At 42.1% G+C, this 24,273-nt stretch overlaps 2 protein-coding genes across 5 annotated transcripts in view; one reads left to right on the forward strand and one right to left on the reverse strand.

Annotated features, from left to right (window-relative positions):
• LOC118387218 (cyclic nucleotide-gated cation channel alpha-3-like) overlaps nucleotides 1-24,273 on the reverse strand; it is a 106,419-nt gene that overhangs the window by 64,674 nt on the left and 17,472 nt on the right. The gene's annotated exons all lie outside the window — the stretch shown is intronic.
• LOC118394378 (basic immunoglobulin-like variable motif-containing protein) overlaps nucleotides 1-24,273 on the forward strand; it is a 101,787-nt gene that overhangs the window by 3,535 nt on the left and 73,979 nt on the right. The gene's annotated exons all lie outside the window — the stretch shown is intronic.

The following is a 24,273-nucleotide window of genomic DNA, read 5'->3' on the forward strand; positions in this document are numbered from 1 at the left end:
GCCCCAAACGTTAGGCTTTACATTTACTTAAGGCTTTGCAGAGTGTTAACGTTAGGCTTTACATTTACTTAAGGCTTTGCAGAGTGTTAACGTTAGGCTTTACATTTACTTAAGGCTTTGCAGAGTGTTAATGTTAGGCTTTACATTTACCTAAGGCTTTGCAGAGTGTTAACGTTAGGCTTTACATTTTTACTTAAAGGCTTTGCAGAGTGTGTTAACGTTAGGCTTTACATTTACTTAAGGCTTTGCAGAGTGTTAGGCTTTACATTTATAAGGCTTTAGGCTTTACAGTGTTAACCTTTTAGGCTTTACTTAAGGCTTTGCAGAGTGTTAACGTTAGGCTTTACATTTACTTAAGGCTTTGCAGAGTGTTAACGTTAGGCTTTACATTTACTTAAGGCTTTGCAGAGTGTTGACGTTAGGCTTTACATACATAAGGGAAGAATTCGGCAGTACCTGTATGGTTAGTGAGAAAGTCCATATTGCAAATGTACGGTCCCTTACTAGACGTCCGAAATCGTTTGTAAATTCGCGGACGGCGTCGGGCGAGCGGCAGGGCCGGACCTACCAGGAAGTCATCAAATGAACGTTGTCGGACATTCGGTTTCCGTTTACAAAAATAATAAGATTTATGTCATTTTCCCATGTCCCGGAAATTCCCACAAGAGGGCATAAGCAATCATATGGCTATTGCTACAAAACATCACGATTCACGACGGGCCTTATCTCGAAAACTGAAAATATTTAGAAGCCGAAACTCGGTGGCGTAGGGCGGCATAATGGGCAGTTGGCCCCGAACAAGATGGCGTCTAGGCCTCAACGGTTTTGAGTTATGGCCATTTATCTGGGATTAAAGGTCCAAAATGAAAATAGAGAGAAATTATTTTTCCACTTCACGTCAAAGTCAAGGAGCCTCCGGTGTCAATAAAAAAGAACCAGCCATTTATCTATCGTCATTTAAGAGAAATCGTACAACGACACCTTGGTGATGTTCACGGATAGGTGTTTTTTTTCAACGGTTACAGATCCAGTTGCAGGTTGTTCTTACGAATCTTTTTAAAGTGTGCTGCGGAGCTCTGCGAGATTTCTGTGATTTTCTATGATTTTCTGAAATAACACACACTCACTAAACCCTCCGTAAATAACTCAGTTCTTAACGTAAAGACTTAAAACTCGGGATTCTGTAAAGGCATACCCCAATCATGATATGAGTTTATTTATAGCTTCCTGTGCCAACCAGGAAGTGCCTTTAATGGTGTCACAGTGGCAGTTTCCATGGGTTAAAAAGGTCAGATCTTTTCAAAACTTCATATGTGTGACTAGGTAACCCTCATGAACTGTAAATCAGTCATTTCTCCCAGCAGATGTCAAAGAAAAGCTCTCACACGCACACACACAGCAAGGATGGAGTGAAAAAGTGCGGTTCTTAAAGACACAGAGAGCAGGCAATGGCATAAACATAATGTCTAGGCCGTGCCGAGTTCAACGAGATATCCCGCTTGACCGTAGCTCGCTCGGTCTGAGCGCAGCGACCATTAGAAAAGTAGGCCCAAAATGAAGCCTGCCCCACAACGTCATTTGCTTTTGGGTGACAGTGAGAGAACCGTTAGGGTGAGAAGCACAATTCGACCTCAGGTATGTTCTAAGGTCCTTCCGATCCGTGCAAGCCTAACGTTGACAGTGTGGCATTAACCCTTAATAGTTAAAAGATGGTGTTTACTTCAAAAAGTTTGCATTGATTTCTCTCCCCATAGGAATACATTGCCTGCACCCCTAAATTCAACCTGAAGTCTATGGGTTATGAATGCCGTATGAACCTGTCTTTGGTAACAGTCCATCAGGCCAGTATGAGGTCTACCTGTGTTGATTCTAAGCTTCCTGGACCAACCGGAAGTGGTTAAAATCACCCTAAAAGTGTTTTCCATTACCTGCCTGCAGTTTGATAGACATAGTGCATTCAACCCTGTGTAAATCAGTCAATTCTTAACGTAAGGACTTAAAACACAGGATTCTGTAAAGCATAGCCCAGTGAGGATATGTGTTGACTTATAGCTTCCTGTGACAACCGGAAGTGCCTTAATTGGTGTCTCAGGGGCTGTTTCGAGGGTTAAAAAAGTCAGATCTGTCCAAAACTTCATATGTGTGATTAGGCAACCCCCATGAACTGTAAATCAGTCATTTTTCCCATAAAATTTCAAGGAAAACTAAATCACACAGACACACAACTTGGAAGGAGGGACGTATTGGGGTTGTAGAGACAGACAGTGCCTCCAATAGTTAGCTTTGTTCGAGCTAAAAAAGAACCGTCAGACCTAGAAGTTCGAAACTTTAGAAACCTGTTCTAGACCTCGGGTCGATAGTGCGTGGTGAGTTAGGTGGCTCTAGAAGGTTCTCGGACCGAGAAATAGCCTCGTACATTTGCAATGATTTCAATTCATTTTGACCATTACGAAAATGGCGACATTTAGAAAAGTCTCAGAGACACAAGACTAGGTGCATTGGAACCGGCTCGGCCCATAGAGACGGACTAACGTTCCCGGTCCGATCGCTCATTCAAGGACCCCATAGCAAGGCATGGAAAAAAGTGGATTTTCAGCACCAATTAGGGTTTTACTCGGGCACGAAGGACCCTATCGAGCCGAAGCTTCGGGATTCGGGGGGTCGCCTCACATAGGCCTTCACATAATGTCTGACCTGGACCGCAGCTAGAAGCGTAACTATGTGTTTACGTTTTTATTATGTTTAAACTAATGGCGCTGTGAATTATGGGCCTGCTCTGACATATGTGATAGTTGGCTTCTAAATGAGTTGGAAAAGTGGGTTTGGTGTCAATTGGTATCAGTTTGGTGTCAGAATGACATCTAATTGACTGGTGGACACTGACTTGCTAGTTGACTTTTGTACATTAGCAATATGTTTAAACGGAGAGGGACCATCACCAAAATGGCATTCTGAAATCAACACAAAAATGGCATCACCATAGTCTCCAGGCTGTGCAGAGTTCAACGAGACGCCCGCTTGACCGTAGCTCGTTCTGAGTGCAGCGACCTTGAAAAAAAGAAGGCGCAAAGGAAGCCTGGCCCTCAATGTCATTTGCTTTTGGGTGACAGTGAGAGAACCGTTAGGGTGAAGCACAATTCGACCTCAGCAACGTTCCTAAGGTCCTTCTGATCCGTGCAAGCCTAACCTTGACCGTGGGCATTAACCCTTAATAGTTAAAAGGGTGTTTACTTCAAAGAGTTTGCATTGACTTCTCTCCCCCATAGGAATACATTGCCTTTACCTAAATTCAACCTGAAGTCTATATGGGTTATGGATGCCGTATGAACCTGTCTTTGGTAACAGTCCATCAGGCCAGTATGAGGTCTACCTGTGTTGATTCTAAGCTTCCTGGACCAACCGAAGTGGTTAAAATCACCCTAAAAGTGTTTTTCCATTACCTGCCTGCAGTTTGATAGACATAGTGCATTCAACCCTGTAAATCCAGTCAATTCTTAGCGTAAGGACTTAAAACTCAGGATTCTGTAAAGCATAGCCCAGTGAGGATATATGTTGACTTATAGCTTCCTGTGACAACCGGAAGTGCCTTAATGGTGTCTCAGGGGCTGTTTCGAGGGTTAAAAGTCAGATCTTTTCAAAACTTCATATGTGTGACTAGGTAACCCTCATGAACTGTAAATCAGTCATCTCTCCCAACAGATGTCAAAGAAAAGCTCTCACACGCACACACAGCAAGGATGGAGTGAAAAAGTGTGGTTCTCAAAGACACAGAGAGCAGGCAATGGCATAAACATAATGTCTAGGCCGTGCCGGATTCAGATATCCCGCTTGACCGTAGCTCGCTCGGTCTGAGCGCGCGACCATTAGAAAAAGTAGGCCCAAAATGAAGCCTGCCCCACAACGTCATTTGCTTTTGGGTGACAGTGAGAGAACCGTTAGGGTGAGAAGCACAATTCGACCTCAGGTACGTTCCTAAGGTCCTTCCGATCCGTGCAAGCCTAACCTTGACCGTGTGGCATTAACCCTTAATAGTTAAAAGAAGGTGTTTACTTCAAATAGTTTGCATTGATTTCTCTCCCCATAGGAATACATTGCCTGCACCCTAAATTCAACCTGAAGTCTATATGGGTTATGAATGCCGTATGAACCTGTCTTTGGTAACAGTCCATCAGGCCAGTATGAGGTCTACCTGTGTTGATTCTAGGCTTCTGGACCAACCGGAAGTGGTTAAATCACCCTAAAATTGTTTTCCATTACCTGCCTGCAGTTTGATAGACATATTGCATTCAACCTGTATGTAAATCAGTCAATTCTTAACGTAAGGACTTAAAACTCAGGATTCTGTAAGTTTCTATGTCAATCAAGACATGGGTTTATTTATAGCTTCCTGTGCCAACCGGAAGTGCCTTTAATGATGTCACAGTGGCAGTTTCCAAGGGTTAAAAAGGTCAGATCTTTTCAAAACTTCATATGTGTGACTAGGTAACCCTCATGAACTGTAAATCAGTCATTTCTCCCAACAGATGTCAAAGAAAAGCTCTCACACGCACACACACAGCAAGGCTGGAGTGAAAAAGTGCGGTTCTCAAAGACACAGAGAGCAGGCAATGGCATAAACATAATCTCTAGGCCGTGCCCGGGTTCAATGAGATATCCCGCTTGACCGTAGCTCGCTCGGTCTGAGCGCAGCGACCATTAAAAGTAGGCCCAAAATGAAGCCTGCCCCACAAGCGTCATTTGCTTTTGGGTGACAGTGAGAGAACCGTTAGGGTGAGAAGCACAATTCGACCTCAGGTACGTTCCTAAGGTCCTTCCGATCCCGTGCAAGCCTAATGTTGACCGTGTGGCATTAACCCTTAATAGTTAAAAGAAGGTGTTACTTCAAATAGTTTGCATTGACTTCTCCCCCATAGGGAATACATTGCCTGCACCCCTAAATTCAACCTGAAGTCTATATGGGTTATGAATGCCGTATGAACCTGTCTTTGATGACAGTCCATCAGGCCAGTATGAGGTCTACCTGTGTTGATTCTAGGCTTCCTGGACCAACCGGAAGTGGTTAAAATCACCTAAAAGTGTTTTTCCATTACCTGCCTGCAGTTTGATAGACATAGTGCATTCAACCCTGTGTAAATCAGTCAATTCTTAACGTAAGGACTTAAAACACAGGATTCTGTAAAAGCATAGCCCAGTGAGGATATGTGTTGACTTATAGCTTCCTGTGCCAACCAGGAAGTGCCTTAATTGGTGTCTCAGGGGCTGTTTCGAGGGGTTAAAAAGTCAGATCTGTCCAAAACTTCATATGTGTGATTAGGCAACCCCCATGAACTGTAAATCAGTCATTTTTCCCATAAAATTTCAAAGGAAAACTAAATCACACAGACACACAACTTGGAAGGAGGGGACGTATTGGGGGTTGTAGAGACAGACAGTGCCTCCAATAGTTAGCTTTGTTCGAGCAAAAGAACCGTCAGACCTAGGAGTTCAAACTTTAGAAACCTGTTCTAGACCTCGGGTCGATGGGTGCGTGGTGAGTTAGGTGGTTTCTAGAAGGTTCTCGGACCGAGAAATAGCCTCGTACATTTGCAATGATTTCCAATTCATTTTGACCATTACGAAAATGGCGACATTAGAAAAGTCTCTCAGAGACACAAAGACTAGGTGCATTTGGCTTTCGGCCCATAGAGACGGACCCCAACGTTTCGGTCCGATAGCTCATTCAAGGACCCCATAGCAAGGCATGGAAAAAAGTGGATTTTCAGCACCAATTAGGGTTTTACTCGGCACCGGAGGACCTATCGAGCCGAAACTCGGGATTCGGGTCGCCTCACATAGGCCTTCACATAATGTCTGACCTGGACCCGCAGCTAGAACGTAACTATGTGTTTTACGTTTTTATTATGTTTTAAACTAAAGGCGCTGTGAATTATGGGCCTGCTCTGACATATATGATAGTTGGCTTCTAAATGAGTTGGAAAAAGTGGGTTTGGTGTCAATTGGTATCAGTTTGGTGTCAAAATGACATCTAATTGACTGATGGACACTGACTTGCTAGTTGACTTTTGTACATTAGCAATATGTTTAAACGGAGAGGGACCATCACCAAAGTGACCATTCAAAATCAACTCTGATACTATGAGCGATGAGTGGAACCAGGAATCACTGCCCGAGCTATCCCGAGTCTGATCGGGCCAGTCAATCAGCCCTAACGAGCCATGGAGATGAACCAAGAATCACTGCCCAGCTATCCCGAGTTCATCGGGCCAGTCGATTTTTGAGCATGTCACATGGTAAATCCTGCAGGATTTTATAGCATGACAAATCAACACAACGTGATGGAAATGTACAACTATCACTGCTCGGCCATCCTGTGTCCAATTGTGACCAGTCAATTTTGCATTTTTGAGCATGTCAAATTTCATATGGTAAATGCACATTGAAACATATTGCAAAAATGCGCGCGCACTTGCAATATGATTCTATAGTGTAAAAACATCAAATGGACATGATGAAATCAACACAACGAGTGATGGAAATGTACAACTATCACTGCTCAGCCATCCTGTGTTCATCAGACCAGTCAATTTTGCATTTTTATAGCATGACAAATTCATGATGGTACCTGCCCATTGAACCATATTGCAAATGCACAGTGACTTTGCAATATGAAAGTGAGAAAACATAAACTAATGGACATGATGAAATCAACACAACAGGTGATGGAAATGTACAACTATCACTGCTCGGCCATCCTGTGTTCATCAGACCAGTCAATTTTGCATTTTTGAGCATGTCAAATTTCATATGGTAAATGCACATTGAAACATATTGCAAATGCGCGCACTCTGCAATATGATTCTATAGTGAAAAACATCACCTAATGGACATGATGAAATCAACACAACGAGTGATGGAAATGTACAACTATCACTGCTCGGCCATCCTGTGTCCATCAGACCAGTCAATTTTGCATTTTTGAGCATGTCAAATTTCATATGGTAAATGCACACAAAACATATTGCAAATGCGCACTTGCAATATGATTCTATAGTGTAAAAACATCACCTAATGGACATGATGAAATCAACACAACGAGTGATGGAAATGTACAACTATCACTGCCGGCCATCCTGTGTTCCCATAGCGAGCATTAATATCAGAATGACCGGTAAATGCATTTACAACCATATTTTATTTTGGGTTACCAGTTGCAACAACAATGCACGTGCATTTGCAATATGATTCTATAGTGAAAAAACATCACCTAATGGACATGATGAAATCAACACAACAAGTGATGAAATGTACAACTATCACTGCTCGGCCATCCTGTGTTCATCAGACCAGTCAATTTCACATTCCTGCAGGATTTTATAGCATGACAAATTCGTGATGAGTACCTGCCCATTGAACCATATTGCAAATGCACAGTGACTTTGCAAAAAGTGAAAAACATAAACAAATGGACATGATGAAATCAACACAACAGGTGATGGAAATGTACAACTATCACTGCTCAGCCATCCTGTGTTCATCAGACCAGTCAATTTTGCATTTTGAGCATGTCAAATTTCATATGGTAAATGCACATTGAAACATATTGCAAATGCGCGCACTTGCAATATGATTCTATAGTGAAAAAACATCACCTAATGGACATGTGAAATCAACACAGTGAAGTGATGAAATGTACAGCTATCACTGCTCGGCCATCCTGTGTCCATCAGACCAATCAATTTTGCATTTTGAGCATTTCAAATTTCATATGGTAAATGCACATTGAAACATATTGCAAATGCGCGCACTTGCAATATGATTCTATAGTGTAAAAGCATCACCTAATGGACATGATGAAATCACACAGTGAGTGATGAAATGTACAACTATCACTGCCCGGCCATCCTGTGTTCCCATAGCGGAGCATTAATATCAGAATGACCGGTAAATGCATTCACAACCATATTTTCATTTTTGGGTTACCAGGTGCCTATTTTCAATCCCTGAATTCACCTGTACGTATCCTCAGAATATTTTAAACAGTCCATAAGCACTCAGGACTGCCCCCATAGATAGAGGGCCGTAGTAAGATGCTCCCATAGCGGGCATGGATAATAAAGGTCGGTAAATGCATTTACAACCATATTTTAATTTTTTGGGTTACCAGTTGCACAACAATGCACGTGCATTTGCAATATGATTCTATAGTGAAAAAACATCACCTAATGGACATGATGAAATCAACACAACAAGTGATGGAAATGTACAACTATCACTGCTCAAGCATCCTGTGTTCATCAGACCAGTCAATTTCACATTCCTGCAGGATTTTTATAGCATGACAACCCGTGATGGTACCTGCCCATTGAACCATATTGCAAATGCACAGTGACTTTGCAAAAGTGAGAAAACATAAACAAATGGACATGATGAAATCAACACAACAGGTGATGAAATGTACAACTATCACTGCTCAGCCATCCTGTGTTCATCAGACCAGTCAATTTTGCATTTTTGAGCATGTCAAATTTCATATGGTAATGCACATTGAGAAACATATTGCAAATGCTGCACTTGCAATATGATTCTATAGTGAAAAACATCACCTAATGGACATGATGAAATCAACACAACGAGTGATGGAAATGTACAAACTATCACTGCTCGGCCATCCTGTGTCCATCAGACCAGTCAATTTTGCATTTTTGAGCATGTCAAATTTCATATGGTAATGCACATTGAAACATATTGCAAATTTGCAATATGATTCTATAGTGTAAAAACATCACATTGATGAAATCAACACAACATATGGAAATGCAACTGCCCGGCCATCCTGTGTTCCCATAGCGAGCATTAATATCACGGGTAAATGCATATTTTTATTTTTGTTACCAGTTGCACAACAATGCACGTGCATTTGCAATATGATTCTATAGTGTAAAAACATCACCTAATGGGATGATGAAATCAACACAACCAGTGATGGAAATGTACAACTATCACTGCTCGGCCATCCTGTGTTCATCAGACCAGTCAATTTTGCATTTTTGAGCAAGGTCAAATTTCATATGGTAAATGCACATTGAAACATATTGCAAATGCACGTGCACTTGCAATATGATTATATAGTGAAAAACATCACAAAAATGGACATGATGAAGTCAACACAACGAGTGATGGAAAGGAACAACTATCACTGCCCGGCCATCCCAGTTCATCAGGCCAGTCAATTTTGCATTTCTGCAGGATTTTTGAGCATGTCAAATTTCTTACGTCATTTGGCCCACAACAAAATCCTTATGCACAATTTAAAAAAATATATAAAAAATATGATAATAAAATTGGACAAAAGTATATTCATACAGTTCTTACAAACATGTGTAATTGACAAAAATTGAAAGAATTTCAAAAACGGTCCAGAAAGCACTTTAAGGGTGTGTGAAGTTTTACAAAAATTTTGACATTTTTGACTTTTGGACTTTGACTTCCTATGAAATCATATTGAATTGGACAAAACATATTCTTATGCGCATGTAAAAAAAAAAAAAAAAAAATTATGATAATAAAATTGGACAAAAGTATATTCATACAGTTCTTACACATGTGTAATTGACAAAATCGAAAGAATTTCGAAAACGGTCCAGAAAGCACTTTTTTATGGGTGTGTGAAGTTTTTACAAAATTTTGACATTTTTGACTTTTGACTTTTGACTTCCTATGAAATCATATTGGAATTGGACAAAACATATTCCTTATGCGCATATAAAAAAATAAAAAATTATGATAATAAAATTGGACAAAAGTATATTCATACAGTTCTTACACATGTGTAATTGACAAAAAATCGAAAGAATTTCGAAAACGGTCCAGAAAGCACTTTTTAAGGGGTGATAAGTTTTTGAAAAAAAGTTCATTTTTTCAAAATTTTACTTTTGGACATTAATTTGGGTTACATCTCCAATATGAAAACCCCGGTGGAGCGCATTTGCCCCCTGTTGAATTTTTAAAGTGTTACAACTGGCAATTACCATATGGCATTTGCAATACACTTTGGATGAATCAACGCCGAATTGGGTGGTATTGGCCAATGTGTATATGGTTTGTCCGATGCCAATGACATGCCATTCATTTTTGTCCAATACAGGGGGTATTCCCTTACTATGTAAGAATGCTGTTCATTGACTATAGCTCAGCATTCAACACCATAGTGTCCTCCAAGCTCATCATTAAGCTCGGGGCCCTGAATCTGAACCCCACTCTGTGCAACTGGGTCCTGGACTTCCTGACGGGCTGTCCCCAGGTGGTGAAGGTAGGACACAACACCTCCACTTTGCTGAACCAGGACATTTACATTTACATTTAAGTCATTTAGCAGACGCTCTTATCCAGAGCGACTTACAAATTGGTGACCCACAAGGGTGTGTGCTCAGCCCCCTCTGATACACCCTATTCACCCATGACTAGATGGCCACACATGTCTCCAACTCAATTATCAAGTTTGCAGAGGACACAACAGAAATAGGCCTGATTACCAACAAGGACGACACAGTTACAGAGAGGAGGTCAGGGCTCTGGGAGTGTGGTGCCAGGAAAATAACCTCTCACTCAATGTCGACAAAACAAAGGAGCTGATCGTGGACTTCAGCAAACAGCAGAGGGAGCATGCCCCTATCCACATTGACAGGACTGCAATGGAGAAGGTGGAAAGCTTCAAGTTCCTCGGCAAACACATCACTGATGATCTGAAATTATCCACCTACACAAACAGTGCGGTGAAGAAGGTCAAACAGCACCTCTTCTACCTCAGGAGTCTGAAGAAATCTAGTTTGGCACCAAAAACCAGTCGGGCTGTATCACCGCCTTGTATGGAAACTTCACCGCCCGCAACCACAAAGCTCTCCAGAGGGTAGTGAGGTCTGCCCAACGCATCACCGGGGGCAAACTACCAGCCCTCCAGGACACCTACAGCACTCAATGTCCCAGGAAGGCCATAAAGATCATCAAGGACAACAAACACCCGAGCCACTGCCTGTTCACCCCGCTATCATCCAGAAGGTGAGGTCAGTACAGGTGCATCACAGCTGGCACTGAGAGACTGAAAAACAGCTTCTATCTCAATGCCATCAGAGTTGATGGCACCGGTTACGTAACCCTGCACCTTAGAGGCTGCTGCCTCATATACGTACATAGACTTGAAATCACTGACCATTATAATAATGGAACACTAGCACTTTAATAATGTTTACATCTTTTTTTCTCATCTCATATGTATATACTGTACTCTATTCTACTCGTATTTTAGTCTATGCCACTCAGACATTGCTCATCCTAATATTTATATATTCCTTAATTCCATTATTTTACTTTTAGGTTGTGTGTATTGTGTGTATTTTTGTGAATTGTTAGATATTACTGCACTGTTGGAGCTAGAAACACAAGCACTACACATTTCACTACACCCGCAATATCTGCTAAACATTTTATTATATTTGAAAGATGGAGTTGTCTCCCAGTGTCTGTTGGAAAGCAGACATAACTAGGTTTTCGTCGATGGTTTTTCCTGTTCTTAGCGCTATTATGTTTCTTTTCATCAAAAATGTCCTAGTCTTTGCCGATGACAAGCATATCCATAACATGATGCAGCCTCCACCATGCTTGAAAATATGAAGACGGTGAATTTACCCCAAACATAAGGCGTTGTATTCAGGACATATTTTTAATTTCTTTTGCCATATTTCTTGCAGTTTTACTTTAGTGCCTTATTGCAAACAGGGTGCATGTTTTGGAATATTTTTTATTCTGTACAGGCTTCCTTCTTTTCAATCTGTCATTTAGGTTAGTATTGTGGAGTAACTACAATGTTGTTGATCCATCCTCAGTTTCGCCTATCACAGACAATAAACTCTGTAACTGTTTGAGAATCTTATTGGCCTCATGGTGAAATCCTGAGTGGTTTCCTTCCCCTCAGGCAATTGATTTAGTAAGGACACGTATCTTTGTAGTTAGTGTGTGTGATACACCGTCCAAAGTGTAATTAATAGCTTCACCATGCTCAAAGGGATACTCATTATCTGCTTTAAAAAAAATGTTTTACATCTACCAGAAGGTGCCCTTCGTTGTGAGGCATTGGAAAACCTCTCTGGTCTTTGTTGTTGAATCTGTGTTTGAAATTCACTGCTCGACTGAGGGACCTTACAGATAGTTGTATCTGGGGTACAGAGAGGAGAGTAGTCCTTCATTATTACTTACAGAATGATCCCATACAACTTGTGCTGTGCCTTGTTAAGCAAAGGGTTGAATACTTATTGACTCAAGACATTTCCAGCTTTTCATTTCTAATTAGAATGTACAAATGTCTAAAAACATAAATCCATTTTGACATTATTGTGTGTAGGCCAGTGACACAAAATGTAATTTAAAACATTTTAAATTTAGGCTGTAACACAACAAAATGTAAAAATATTCAGGGAGTGTTAATACTTTCTAGAGGCACTGTAGTTAGTTGACATGTTACTGATAGTACAGTACGTAGCGAGTCCATCTGTAAATGGTTCACAGACCATCCAAATAAAGTGTTACCCAGTTTTGTTCCACCATCTTGGTTTAGTGGATCACTCTGAGAAAGATACATTAACCCAGTATCCACCAAGTTAGTCAAACAAACTGACCCAAACACCACTAATAATAATATGTCACTGTTCAATGGAGGTGTCACATTCTGACCTTTATTTCCTGTGTTTTGTATTTAGTTAGTATGGTCAGGCGTAAGGTTGGAGGTGAAGCAGTCTATCTTTGTTTTCTATGTTTAGTTGTTCTATGTTTTCGGCCTAGTATGGTTTTCTCAAATCAGAGGCAGGTGTCATTAGTTGTCTCTGGGTGAGAATCTTCTTAGGTGGCCTGGGTTTCACTGTGTGTTTGTGGGTGATTGTTCCTGTCTCTGTGTGTGCACCAGATAGGACTGTTTTTGAGTTTTCACATTTCTTGTTTTTGTTAGTTTGTTCATGTGTACCTTAATGTATTAAAAGTACCATGGACAATTACCACGCCGCGTATTGGTCCTCTGATCCGTTTCGCCTCTCCTCTTCGGAAGAAGAGGGGAAATTCATTACAGAATCACCCACCAAAATCGGACCAAGCGGCGTGGTAAAGGACAGCGACGACAGCAGCAGCATCAACAACAGAGACCACCATCACAGGACTCCTGGACATGGGAGGAGATACTGAACGGAGAGGGACCCTGGGCACGGGCTGGGGAAAATCGCAGCCCCAAAGCAGAGCTGGAGGCAGCGAAAGCTGAGCGGCGGCAATATGAGGAGCTAGCACGGCAGTGCGACAGGTACGAGAGGCAGCCCCAAATTTTTTTGGGGGGGCACACGAGGTGTGGTACTAAGCCAGGTAGCAGACCTGAGCTCACTCCCTCGTGCTTATGATAAGCAGCGCATTACTGGTCGAGCACAGTGTTATGCGGGTTAAAGCGCACGGTGTCGCCAGTGCGTGTCCATGGCCCGGTGCGCTATAGGGCAGCCCCGAGAGTGCCATGGTGGGCATTAGAGGCCAGGCCGTATGGTGCCTGCTCCAGCGAATACAGTCGCCGGTACGCAGTCTTGATTCCAGGTTATCCTGCGCCGGCTCTGCTAAGTGCTGTGTCTCCGGGGCGCTGGGAGGGGTGCAGTGCGTCTCGCCTGCGCTCCGCTCGTACCGGGCAACTGTGGGAGTGGAGCTAGGGGAGAGGTGCGTGTAGTAAGCACTAGATCTCCCGTGCTTACCCACAACCGGTTCAACCTGTGCCCTGCACTCTGGAGGGTCCGGGCTAGAGTAGTTGTCCAGCCTGGGGAAGTGGTGCCAGGTTGCGCACCAGAGCTCCAGTGGCTCCCTCACAGCCCGGTCTTTCAGACTCCTCCTAACATAAGCCTCCTGAAGGTCTCCCCAGCCTGGTGGTTCCTGTGGCAGCCCCACGCACCAGGCTGTCTCTCAGTCTCCTCCCTGCAGGTGCTCCTGCCTGTCCGGCGCCGCTGCCGGAGCGCCCCGCCTGTCCGGCGCCGCTGCCGGAGCGTCCTGCTCCGTTGCCGGAGCGTCCCGCCTGCCCGGCACCGCTTGCCGGAAACCTCCCGCCTGTCGGCGCCGCGTGCGGAGCCCCTCAGCCCAGAGGCGCCAGAGAGAGCCCCCTCAGCCCAGAGGCGCCAGAGCCCTCAGCCCAGAGGCCCAGAGCCCCTCAGCCCAGAGGCGCCAGAGCCCCCTGCCCCTCTGTCCAGAGCTTCTGCCCCTCTGTCCCGAGCTGCCCCTCTGTCCAGTGGGGTCATTGAGGGGTTGCCATGGTGAGAAGGCCACGGAGGCGGACAATAAAGCGGACTAAGACAATGGTGAAGTGGGGTCCGCGTCCCGCGCCAGAACCGCCACCGCTGGGACAGACACGCCCCCAGACCCTCCCCTATAGGTCAAGGTTTTGCGACGGAGTCCACACACCTTTGGGGTACTGTCACGTTCTGACCTTTATTTCCTGTGTTTTGTATTTAGTTAGTATGGTCAGGGCGTGAGTTGTGGGCAGTCTATGTTTGTTTTTCTATGTTTTGGTTATTTCTATGTTTCGGCCTAGTATGGTTCTCAATCAGAGGCAGGGTGTCATTAGTTGTCTCTGATTGAGAATCATACTTAGGTGGCCTGGGTTTCACTGTGTGTTTGTGGGTGATTGTTCCTGTCTCTGTGTGTGCACCAGATAGGACTGTTTTTGAGTTTTCACATTTCTTTTTTTTGTTAGTTTGTTCATGTGTACTTTAATGTATTAAAAAGTACCAGCGCAATTACCACGCCGTATTGGTCCTCTGATCCGTTCGCCTCCCTCTCTCTGAAGAAGAGGAGGAAATTCATTACAGGAGGCCTTGCCTGTCGAGGGAGAAGTGTAGGCAGAGGATTTTAACAATGTCAGGGATTCCTGCGACGCCCACAATACTAACATTACATTGTTTTACATTACTCTTGTTGTCTTGCTTTATTTTCAGTATGAGGTTCTTGGATGTCTTCCTGTCACGCTAGTAAACAAGCACTCCAAATTACCAATTAAATTGGCATGGCCCAAAAGGTCCACAATTAGGTTGTGGATTTTACAATGAAGGGGATTTGATGTGTAAACAGTCACATGTGCACACACTCACATGTGTTCTGTACACACACAGGGGCGGTTTCACGGACACAGATTAAGCCTAATCCTAGACTAACTTGCACTTTTAAACTGGACTAAATTAAATGGCATTTCTCAGATGGTTCAATACTGTCTCAGACTTGCCCTAGTCTAGATTTAAAAAGTCTGATTTCCAAAAGGACGAATAGAGTTAAGCTAGATCTAAGTGAAGCCTTAAATGAAACCCGGCCAGAGGCATGTTTAACTTCAGATTACGGATGGTCCCCAGGTTGACCTTGCAGTGGAGGAAAAAGGATTACCTGACTATTTCAATGATGATCAAAGAGCATCACCAAGACCATCCAGCGTGGTTATAGACAGATCAACCCTACGAATGACTTTAAGTAATCAATTTTCGTGACTATTTCCATAAAGAAAATGTAGCTCATTTAATTTGTTTGCTTGAGGCAAGGTCATCTGACTTCTTAGGGGAAGACACTCTCTTCCTACAATTACTGATCACCTTCAGTTTTTTGGCATCTGGAACCTTCCATCGTGAAACAGTAGTTTTGTGTGTAAGTGAACCAACTGTATGCAGCATCATTCAAAGTCTGTAATGCTATATGTGAGCTGAAAGACAATTACATTGTTCTGGATGCGCCCCAAGCCAACTACAAGGTCGAGTTCTATAAATATGGGAACTTCCTGAGTCATTGGCTGTATAGCGACGATGTCATATTCCCATCAAGTGTCCCTGGTTCTAAAACAAATGTATAAAGTGCTCTAGGACCTGAGCAGTTTCTAGTGTCTCAGAAACACATTGCACTTTCAACCAAGAAGATGCTGCATTGTCATGATTGGAACAGCAGTTTTTCACAATTACCTCAAACCCCATGAATCCTCGCATTGAAGATGAGGATGACCCAGATGTTCCCATGGTTGAGGAAGACAATGACAGAAATGGACGAGCCTGCAAAGATAGCTCAAGTGATTGAAGCAACAATAGCATGGATTGGTAACAAAAGGTTTTTACTTCCCAAATGGAAATATTGTGATCTCAATATTTGGTACTACTGCTGCTTCATGTTCCTCTCCTCCTCCTTCATAGACAACTCAACATAAAGGTTTGCATCTTTATATCATTCTTTCCTTTTCAATACATTAGTTTGCACTCATGAAATTCCATTGCCAGGTTCTCATGCATGCTCAGCCTCTTTTGTCTTTGTCGTCAGGCCCAGGTTAGTGACAATCTTTCCTGACTGCTGCAGATGTTAATCTTAATCCTGTTTTCCACCTCCAAGCTAAGGGTGATCATCTGCCTCTAGAAAATGATTACATTGCTGCATTGAGATCATTATTTCTTCAAGAATTAAGTTCATTACCTTTTTTTATTATAGAGTGCAAGAGATGACTGACAGCATTACATATTCCCCTGCAGTCCGGGATGGAACATGTTGAATGAATGTGTCCTACCAAATGAATGGAGCGGTCCCCGATTTAAAATGTACAAAAAGGTAATCATCGGGGATACCTTCCAAGGGTTGCTGGCTATCAATGATCTCGGGTCGACAAGTCCAGGTCAAGAGCAGGTCCACAAAGCCCAGCCCATCAGATGCTACAAACTGCTGGAGCTGAAGAAGAGCGACGCCACACTCACTGTGCCCCAGTCCCCCAACTTTTCTGACCATTTCCGCATGTAATGGCTGAGGGAAAGATTTTGTGTGTATATATCTCTGTGCTCCGCTTTTGTTAGTCTGCCTTTTTAATTAGTTTGTAGCTGTACATTAACTGCTCCCTACGAGCAACAGCATCTGTCTTCTTTTAAGTAGACTTTTTATGTTTTTCCTTACAAAGACAAGACAATATGTGACTCCGTTTCAGAAACTAGGTGTATGTTGCACTTCACAGCAGCGCCATTTGAATATAAACTTGTTTTTTTCAATCAAAATGCATTTGCCTTAATGAAAACTTGTATGCCATCTGTAAAAACATAGAATTGTTCAATTATGGGCCTAGTTGATTTAACCATAGAAAAGGCAAACAATCTTCCCACTAGCCATGATTGGTTGAGATAATGAGTGGGCTGACATACCGAGAGATGGATTCGATTGGTCTGCCATGAAGGACTTTTCTGTCTAACATGAGCTGGTCAGTATGCGTAGGTAATCCTTTCTAACGTGCCTTTTTGAAAGATATCACTTAGTTGAACTGCATAAGTGTTGCTTCCCACTTTCTGGAAGACATAGTTTTGAAATCAGTGGAATTAGAGTATGATTAGCTAAGGAGATGGAGAAAATTCTGGTGTTTAATTGCAAGTATGCAGACAGAGTCAAAAAGACAAAGAAGGCTGTTGTATAAAACATCTATATCCAGATGACATCTTCAAACTAAAGGTAACCATGACATCCGTGACAGAGTGGGAGAAACGTTCATCCATGTATACAGGTAAGAGTCTAGCTAGATACATTTTCAAATATTACACATTTCAACTTTTGTCAAAGTCGCTTTCATTTCAAGTTAAGGTGTACTGTTAGCTAGCTAGCTAATGTTAGCTGACTGGCTAGCTAGCTAATGTTACGTGTATGATCTGTGTAGTGATATTATTCATATCTCAGAGCCATTTGCATTGCTAGTAATAGCCTAATGTTAGCTAGCTAACATTGAACCTGGTTGGTTAGCTACCTGCAGATTCATGCAAGGTAGTAACGTTTTGAGCTGGGATTATGGTTAACTGTTTAGCTAGCTAGCTACATGTCGAAACAAAATACCACTATGAAAGTAACTATTTCAATGGAATGTTTATGATGTCACCATGCGACAACTGTTGATAGACGAGTTGTTAAATTTGTTTCTGGCTATGTACTCAGAGCACTTTTGTCTGAGTGTGCCATAGCGCAGAATAACTGACACATTTACGATCGCTCAACACCTGTTGAATATGGCCGGTGTCAGTAAACGTTGGCAAAAAAGCATAATAAAATTGTTGCCAGCAGGAAAGTTACAGTCACCAACACTGATAACATAAAACAGCCTAATCAGCTCTGCTCGCCTCGAGTTAAATGGTCAGAGTGAGCTGTTCTTCATTTGTGTTGGAAGTAGCTAGCAAGCTAGCCAACATTAGCCACTTAGCTTGGGTGCTGTTGTTAGATCAGAATGCTTGATCAACCCTACTCCTGGGACCAGGGCATCCAGTGTGAGCTCTGAGCTCCTCCGAGAGCGAAACGCTCTGAATTTATGAACGGACAATCTGACAATGCTCTGAGTTTACCAACACCCAGAGCGCACTCTGGTACTCCAGATTAAATTCACAAACACACCGTAGTATGAGCCAGCCTTTAGTCTTGAAATGTTTGGTTGTTTAGTACATAGCTCACATGTGAATCCTTAAAGAGATGGGTGGGGCTAAAAGCTAAGAGGGTGTGAATGATGCTGAATAGGTGTCGACAAAGAAGATTCCTCCAGTAGGTACCAAACATTCAAGGGCCATTTTCTTAAAAGTGAGGTTACGTTGAACAACTTTCAGCAGAATTATTTTCACATTGTTCTCAACTGTAGTGTATGATATACCACTTTCTAGCTCTAACTCTACTTTTATCCTATGTAAAAACACAATTTAAAATTCTGCTACATAGGACCGAATCGAGGGTCAGTCACATAAAGAAATTATATTAGAAATGATGTATGATATTCCTTGTGTTACTTTTCTGTCACATAAAAAAGCATGAGCGAATAAACTGTAAGCTATAAAAAGAAATATTGCAAAACACCAACCTTTTTGGCATCCTTGTGCCACTGTTAATTTCTGTCACAAATATATTTAGTCTCCACTGTGTTGTGTTACACAAAGAAAGCCAGCATTTCAAGGTGACTCTGATTTGTAAAGGTGGGCTAACAAAAATACAACAGCTTACCTGAAGTTGTTGGAGCATCCTTTGTTTACTTTTTCATTTGCTGAATTCATTACAAATGAAAGTCTAGGCTATTCTTTTTCTGGTTTTGGTTGATGAATCATGCTGTTTGTTCTCCATAATTGGGTGGTTTGACACAATTCCTTTAATTAAGAGTTTTTGAACATTTTATTTTACTTCCATCCATTGTTTGGTTTAGGTGACTTGCTTATGTGTTAGTGTCCCATCCCTGGTTTCTGAAACATCCTCAGGTCAGCACCAAGTGTACATCGGTAATCTAATTAGGCTTCACAAAGATGAACTGGTTAGTCCTTACTTTAACTTTAGCCTGGGACTTCCTAGTCTCGTATCTTCCACTTCATTTAGTTGGGCAAAGACTAAGAAAGAATTAGCCTAGTCTTGATTCAAATGAAACTTTGTCTGGGAAAAACCCCATGCTGTATACAGATTATAATACTGTCTTAGATTCTCTCTGAAACAGTGTAAGCACAAAGGATTCAAATACTCTAGAGATCGTACTGATGCTTGGATTTGTCCAACTGAGTCATTGATACAACTTCAATAATGATCATTTTTATATTAGTTTGTATTAATGTTATCGCTCTTGTTATGTGACCAGCAACACTACTGTGCATACCCAGCAATGGGAACCTACTGATAGCTTCATAAAATCCTTTAAACCTAATCATAAGAAGCAGCAAGGGTACATCGTTGAAATGAGTTCAGTGTCTTTGCACATTGCTTGTCTGTTCAGCCTAATTTGATTGTATCCCGTATCATCGTCACACAGTAGGCCTGTTTACGTCTCAGAGTGCCTTTAAGTGTCATTGAATGGGTTGGGTTTCAATGCTCATTTCTAATTGAGATTGCTCTGTGAATACTTTGTTTGCATACCATTCCAAAATGTCCCCGTGTTAATAACAGCTCCTAATGGCTATGTACACCATTAATATGTACTGTGACTTGATAGGCTGATGAAGTTAGACACAATGGGGCGGCTGGAAAATTAGATTCATGAAGTGTTGTTCACGGTTACATCGCAATATGCAGCTTATAACAAAGTCCCAAAAATGAAGTAGAAAGTAGAAATGGAAGCAAAGCAATTTAGATACTATTTAAGATGAATAATACAAGTAAGCTCTTTCTGTTTCTTCATTACACAAATAAGAAACACAAACTTTTTTTTAGAAAACAATGCATTTTATTTTTTACTGAAGCCAAATGTACAGTGTAAGAATGTTGATCACACACTCACCAGACATGAATGTGTGTCATGCTTTTACTCAGGCCCTGGAGGAGATGACATTCATTATGTTTTAACACATGGATAAACCAGTCATTCCTCTGGAGACAGAGACAGACACTTCTCTCCGTTGAGGAGAGACGGCGGTATAAAGTAGACCAAATCAGTCTAGGGTGTTTTGGGGTCTGGAGGAGCGAGAGGGAAATCACTGTGTATGTGTGTTTGTGTTTGTGTGTACGTGCCTGCCTGCCTACCTGCATGCCTGTGTGCCTGCCTGCCTGTGTGTGTGTCCCTTGTCCCTGAATCTCCATTATCAGAGACACAGCAACACTGCAGATTAAAATGGAGTCCCATCTCCTGAAGCAATCCATGTCAATATAGATTAGAAGAACTCCCATTGTCCAAGAGGGTCAACCCCCCCCCCCCACCACTCAATCACCCACTCATCAGCGCAGACCGGGTTGACTTGAAGCTACATTAGACAAAGAAAAACATTACCCTTAATAACATTTTCAATTAACCCTCATAGCCAGATGCTAATGGTACATGAAGTCCAAAATAATAATAATAATTTCTAATTACAGTATTGTTTAAAGGCCCTTGCAGGTCCAGAGACATGAAATAATGATAGTCTGAATTTGGCCTCTGCAATTTACATTTTTGGCTCATCATACATAGTGCTCATGAGATATAAATGTTCTATATATTCAAAGTGATCATTATATGCAATGTAGGTGATGCAAGCTTGTATCACAGCTAATAATTCATATTAGCGGGTATTTCATTATTTTTAATCGAATGGTACTGTAATGGTACTGTAATGGTACTGTAATGGTACTTTCTGACTGTTTTCTGTAATATTGATGTTATGGACTATTACTTTTGACATTTTGAAGATTGTGCCCTCTGGGATTTGATGCTACATTACAGCAGTGATGGTCTTGTGTAAGAGAGTAAATGGCTGTGGTACCTACTGTTTCCGTCTTATGAACATAATAACAGGAGAAGAGGTGTCATGGTTCTGTAGCTTCACTTTTTAATATCATCTCTTCTGAGTTCCTCATCTGGACTAGCAAGCATCTCCCATGTGCACCAGTATCTTCATTATTCCTTTAGCTACTATTTCAAGGATCAAATCCTTTATTGGCATTGGTTGTTAAAGATGGAATGTTGAATATGAGTTGTTAGGAAACAGGTCTGTTACATTTGGATGTTATGCTTGCTGATAGATGCATTTTTCTTCAACAATTTGTATAGTTGGCAGGATTAGTTATTCCCAATTTAGCACATGATCATCTAAGTGTGTTTGGTCCTCTGTCAACTGTCTGGTTGTCCATTTTATGGCTCTGAGGGTGGTGGTGGGGGCATTCTTCACAATCTCCAGCTGAGTGGGACTAATGGAACGGCCAGAGCTGTGCTGATGTGAGATGACAGACATAACAGGGGGTAGATCACGGTCATATCCCTCTGCCTCAATGAAGGCTTAGTAGCCTTCTCCACAGTGCCTGTACTCATAAAGCGTCTCAGAGTAGGGAGCACCATTTAACCCTCCTGTTGTGTTCGTTTTATGTTCATTCATTCTGTGTTCCCTTTCCAAAATGACCGCCCCCATTATAGCTGATTATAAATCCATAATAATACATATATATTATCACCTAATGTTGTGTTAGATCTTTTTATCAACTTCAGTTCTTGTGAACAATACAGATTTTGAAGTTCTAATTTATGGCCTGTAGGCCCTATTGACCTGAGCTCATACAACTCCGTTTTTGAGTGAAAAAAGCATAATGTATGGATTATTTTGACTATAACAAATACTCAGATGAAACATATTGTGCTATTTATCACAGACTGTTTTTGTATCAAAGTTTAACAAGGACATTTGTTTTGAAAACATTTTTAAATAGTGCCAGGATTTTATGTCATCATCCGGATATGGCGATCTCATGGCCCCTGGGGTCATCCTGATAACATTTTCAGCCGACAGCCGACCTCTCCTCTCAGTTGGGAATGAAGACCAGACAAATCCCCATTCTCTGACTGGAATGTAACAACAACCTCAGCAGGGTCCTCTTCCTCATCACTGGATTGTTCCACATCGGTTGTCTCTTGGTCTGGATCATATTCTGTGTTGTCTTCAACTTCTGACACTTCCTCCTCTAATGCATCTTCACTGTCAGTTTCCTGGCCTCTCTCCTCCTCACATGTGCCACGATCAAAGATATTATCAAGAGCCTCACAAACAGTATATCATTTGGTCGTTGTGCTGCCACAGAATGAATTGTGAGCAAGGCCTCAAAAAAGCTTTATATACTGTACCAGAGTTGTGAGAAAAGTTCTATATATTATTGAAACAATGTTGCGATTATTTGTGAGAATGTCAACAGGTGTGGTTCCCGTAGGGGAAATATTCTAGTGTGTGTGTGTGTGTGTGTGTGCTCAAACACACATGCATGGGAGGGTCTGGGAGAGCAAGTGTGTCCATCTGATGAATGGGCATGTGCTTGAACTCAATTTTATACACTAATTGTAGTCTCACCCATTCATTTCTAATGACCGTCATTTTTGACCAGGAACACAGCTGTACAAAAGTTAAATAAAACACCCAAAATGTTATGAAAATCATCCACATGTGTTTTGTGTGTTCAGATGCCCTGTGTGGACAAAGTCATGGAACCTATTGACAATCAGATTCAATTAACTACATTTTTCAGAGAGGAAACTTGTAAATCGGTCCAATTCGACCGGAACACAACAGGAGGGTTAAATTATCATGAATAAGATTATACTGACACCGGGGACCTGATCCTAGATCAGCACTCTTTTGTTAGTCTTAGACGCTTTATAAATATCGACCCTGGTCAGCAGCCACCTTTCAACTGGCCTGCAACCCAGCTATTCCAGCCACCCCTCAGTTAGCATAGAGTGGGATGGAAGTCACAGCTGGCTGCTGCCTACAGAGCAGAACAGACAGGGCAATACGACAGCCCATTCACTACCAGATGAGGCGCTGGAATACCAAAGGCATTTTGACAGATCATATCTTGTTGTCAACCCTGATGGTACTCTCCAGGATGAAACTGAACACTATTTTTAAACATACTTTAGTAAGCATGAGGGCTTGACTGTGCAGCATCCTCAAAATGCTCCACTGAAGGTCATGGCAATAAGATAATGGATGCGTGTTACAGTTTTCCAAGAACAGCGAAACTATGGTGCATTCTACTATCAAGGTCAACTGTTAATGCACGGTTAGAGAGGCCAATGATTCAAAGCCATGTGGTCTAAGAAGGTGCAGGAGGAAGGAGAAACAGTGTGTCAACCTAGCTAGCTCCCCTGCCTCCTGGGACAAGCTTTTAAATGATTTTTACTGGCGAATCATTAATATTTAGTAATAGGCCCTAAGCCCTTGGACCGCGCTGGCACCACGACTACACTACACATTCTCATTAAAACTCTTTCTGATTAGCTCTCATTGCAAGGGGAGGCCCAGGTCCAAGAAATGCCATGGTAATAGTTTAGTTCTAATTAAAGTATTACATGTTGGGGGCTTTTTGGTGTCAGGCTCATGGCTCCCGCCTCCAACCAATGCTCCAAATCGCCTAATTTTACCTGTCTCTAATGCTTCCCTTTTTCAATCACACTGTAAGCAGATAAAAACCCAGATGTCGTCCCGCAGGGCCATAACAACTTCCATCAAAGCCAAACGGAATGATTACGCTGGCCCTTTATTATTCGTGCCATTATAGTTGGGGAGGGAAGTGGATGTGTTTAAATCGCCTGAGCACCGTGAAATGATACTTCTAATACACAACATAATCCAGACTCTCTCTCTCTCTTCTCTCTCTCTCTCTCTCTCTCTCTGCCTCTCTCTCTCTCTCCTGCCTCTCTCTCCCTGGCTCTCTCTCTCTCTGCCTCTCTCTCTCTCTCTCTCTCTCTCTCTCTCTCTCTCTCTCTCTCTCTCTCTCTCTCTCTGCCTCTCTCTCTCTCTGCCTCTCTCTCTGCCT

Source organism: Oncorhynchus keta, chromosome 1 (genome assembly GCF_023373465.1).
Source record: "Oncorhynchus keta strain PuntledgeMale-10-30-2019 chromosome 1, Oket_V2, whole genome shotgun sequence".
Lineage (NCBI taxonomy): Eukaryota > Metazoa > Chordata > Actinopteri > Salmoniformes > Salmonidae > Oncorhynchus > Oncorhynchus keta.